The sequence below is a fragment of the Acomys minous genome (assembly GCF_964271855.1).
Source record: "Acomys minous genome assembly, chromosome: 10".
Classification (NCBI taxonomy): domain Eukaryota; kingdom Metazoa; phylum Chordata; class Mammalia; order Rodentia; family Muridae; genus Acomys; species Acomys minous.
The window spans coordinates 106,723,599-106,727,559 of record NC_140491.1 but is presented as its reverse complement, the minus strand read 5'-3'; the positions used below and the strand labels follow the sequence as shown (position 1 = coordinate 106,727,559).

At 46.1% G+C, this 3,961-nt stretch overlaps 1 long non-coding RNA gene across 1 annotated transcript; it reads left to right on the top strand.

Moving 5' to 3' along the window:
- The first annotated feature begins 284 nt into the window (after positions 1 to 284).
- Positions 285 to 1,633, top strand: LOC311607249. Its single transcript, XR_014782572.1, has 2 exons — positions 285 to 532; positions 793 to 1,633. It is a non-coding gene; the product is annotated as an uncharacterized lncRNA (long non-coding RNA).
- The last annotated feature ends 2,328 nt before the right edge of the window (positions 1,634 to 3,961 follow it).

Genomic DNA, 3,961 nt, shown 5'->3' with positions numbered 1-3,961 from the left:
GCCCCGCCTCCCAGGCGCGCGCGTGCGCGCGCACACACACACACACACACACACACACACACACACACACACACGAGTCATGTCTAGCCTTTGAGCAGCAGGCCACTAAAACTTTAAGTGGCAGGCTGCCAGGCCCTCCATCCTGACTCAGGGCTGTCAGCCTTTCCTTCCCACCCTGGGGCTGTGGAGACAGGAGACAAAATGGTGGCTCCTGACAGCGCCTCAGCAGGAGCTGTTCAAGGTGACCATTCCTGCCTCAGCTTACTGCTGTGGAAGTCCACATCTTTCCTGTCTCAGAATGTCTACGGCTGCCATGGGAGCTGTTCATGACGTCAGCAACATTTCTTGTTTCAGCCTACTGCCTTTACAGTGGACTCTTTGTAAATTTTAGACTCTGTATACTTTATAGCCCCCTCAAGGCAGAAAAGTGGCCAGACCCTGTCTGAGGAAGAAGCTCCAGCATCCCAGCTCCTCCCACAGACTTCTGTAACTGTCATCTACAACCCTCTCAGTAGGACTGACTCATCCTAGAGTAAGTTAATTTGAGGTGAAAAGTCTGGACAAAACCCTACCAATCCCTGAATAAGAGAACTGAACAATCCCTGAGCTTCCCATTAAAACCCATCAATCCCTGAGCAAGGAAACTGACCAATCCCTGTACAGGAAAGCCCACCAATCCCTGAGCTGCTCAAGCTCAGGGCTTGTGATCCCACCAACCCACACTCTGGAAATCCCTGCCCTAGGAAGCTCCTCCCCCTAAGAACTCCTATATAAAGGCTATGTCTGTCCCAGTTCCCTGACGCCTTCTCCTGGGAGCAGAGGCAGCCACTCCTGGATTTGTCCCTCCTCTCCTGGATTGCCTCTCCAATAAATCTGCTGTGACTCTCTTATCAGAAGAAGAGAAGAAGAAAAGAGAACACACCAGGGAAGGAGCAGAACTCAGGCTCCTGAGCTCCTCAGGATTTGGGGCAACCCTTTTCTAGGAGCTGCAATGGCTGCAGAAAGAGTGGAGCTCAGGTTCCTAGGCTGCCTCCCCTGGGAGCTGCAATGTCGCTGCAGAGGAGTCCTCCTCTCAGAGCTGTGTGGTTCCTAGGCTTCCGCTTCCCGGGATACCCTTCGAGTCGAGTACCAAGAAGGCAAACCCAAACCCCAAACAACAATGCTTGGTGCCATGACTCAGATACCCTTCCCTTGGGGCACTGTCCCACCTCTGCGCTGGAATACCTTCCTAGGCCTTGGAGTTGTGGGTTTCCTGGACACCTTCCCACCCGATCAGGAAGGCATGCCAACCCAAACCCAAACAACAACAACAAGAAGAGTGTGTTTGTGGAATGTGCCTTCATGGATGTCATCACAGTAAAGAATATCATGGTCATTAACTACTTTCTTTGCCAATTAGACCTCTCCAGCAGATTGTAATAAGAAATGAGTCCAAATGGCCTATGAAGATGCCCTATTACAATGCATTCTGCTCACATTTTATACTCTATTATATAGATTTGTTCATTCCTGAAAATATAAAATTAAAAGATACTAAAATATCATCTGGACAGCCAGATAATGAATTAATTGTCTATTGCTGCACAATAAACTACCACAAAGGTATTGGAATAAAATAACACAATTTGTTTAACCTTCCAGGTTTTTTTGAGGGGGGTGGTGGTCCATTATAGACATAGTGGAGTCTTCTGGTTTGAGTCTCACGAACCCTTAACAGGTGCCAGGCAGGCTGTGCTGTCTGCTGGAGGCTCACATGGGGAAGGATGCTCTTCGAGGCTTACTTATATTACTAATAGAAATCTATCTTCTTGCAGCTGTAGGATTTAGGGTCCTCACTTCTGGCTGTCTGAGAGCTGGCTGCGTCACTAGCGATAGCAGTAGATGCCACTTGGGCTTTCCCAAGAAGGCTACTTACAGCCAGGAGGACCACTGTAGCACTCAGCCAGCAAGATGGAGTCATAGATGATATAGTATCCTCCTCTTCCTCCTCCTGTTCCTCCTCCTCCTTCTTTTTAACAAATTATATACAGTTGTTAATTTAACTGATGCTACCAACGCTGTTCCCCCAAAAGAAAAAACACTTCATTATTACAATCTGAACAATAGAGATACCAGGCAACACACTCCAGCCCCCTAAACAATCAGACTTACTAAATATGTTGCCTGGTGAAGGGGCTGTTACCATTTCTTACCATAAGACATATTTCCACGGAGTGACTTCACAACTTAAGCAATGTGGTTTAAGCACAAAGTCTAGTCACTAAAAACAAAGATACACACCAGAGCCCGGAGGCACCCCCACGTGCTTCCCATTTGTAACTGGGGCCAGCCCTCAATTCTCCTAACTGGAAGAATTGCTTTCAAACTGCGACAACAGCCATCGCCTTGTCCCCTCTGACTAGAGAGCTGTGACTGACCACCACATGCCTTTTGTTTGTTCGGTTGGTTTTGGTCAGAGTCAAGTTGCCAATGAGCTTACAACAGTTCCAGAGTCAGGGAATAATCAGATATGAATTGGGCAAACACTGTGTTCAAACCCCAAACATGGGGTATTCCAGGATTCAGTGATGAACAAAATAGAATGCCCTCCCATGAGTAAGAGACACTGTGCTGTAACTAGTGACACGTGTATGCCATTGTGATGACGACGGCAACAGAAGGCGTCTATGAGATGATACACACAGATGGAACTTGGTATACCAGGTCTGGAAATTGAAAGAGGGTTAAAGAAAGTTCCACAACATAATGATAGGAAGGATAACAGGCCCCCCAAAACCTTAGCACAACTTACTCCATGATGGAAGCACCATTCAGGCCTTGGAAAACCAGCACATGGGCAGCAACAGCTACCAAAACAAGACCAAAGGCCTAACCCATTAAAATTCACAGTTCTGGGGAAGTCCCCGAATGGACTAGCTTTGCTTTTGGCTTCTGTAGCTCTGCTTTTAGCTAACTGCTCCTGCTAGCAGAGGTGTGTGAGCACAGGCTTTTTGCGCTTAAAGTTCATTTTGAGAAAGGCTTGGGACTGCACTGGGGTCCTGAACACTCAGTGTGATCGCTGGCTGGCTTTTATTGGCTTGAGCCCATGTCTCCTTCGTCTTTTCTAATAGATAACTCATAGCACCTACTTTGCCAAGCATGGTGGCACACGCCTGTAATCTCAGCACTTGAGAGGCAGAGGCAGTCGGATCTCTATGAGTTCGAGTCTACAAAGTGAGTCCAAGACAGCCTAGGCTGCACAGAGAAACTCTGTCTTTAAAAAACCAAAAAAAGGCAATATTTTAGCCAGGGCTGAACCTAGCTAGTATACACGGTTCAATAGTTAGTGTTAGGGACTATTGCAGACATGGTCTTTGCCACAAGGTGCCCTCTGTCTCTCAGCATTGGAAACACTGCAAGAAGGCCCATACCAGATGCAGCCCTTCATTCTTTCTTTTTAAGGATTTATTTATTTATTTATTTATTTATTTATTTATTGTTATGCATACATGCTCTGCTTGCATGTATACATGCAGATCACAGAATAGAAGATTGTGAGTCACCATGTTGTTGCTGGAAATTGAACTCAGGACCTCTGGAAGAGCAGTCAGTGTTTTTATCCACTAACCCAGCCCTTCATTCTTAAAACTACAACTTCTAGAACCACAAGTCTAACAACAAACATCTATTGTTTATAAAATGCCTAAACAGTGCTTTCCTATTATAGTAGCCTGAGACAGACTAAGACAGGAAGAAAGGGCAAAACAGTGACGTCTGTGTACACTAAGGAATAAACTTCCCAGCCTTTCGCTGCTGTCTAACCAGTAAAACTGTGGCTCACTGTGACTGCCAAAAGTAACACTCTTCATCACCTTAAAAATCAAACTGTGATGACATCACTGCAATCTTTTCATCACATGATGAGAAATCACAGGTCCCTAATAGTTGTGCAAATTGGCTTGACATTCAGACTGCAAAAAGA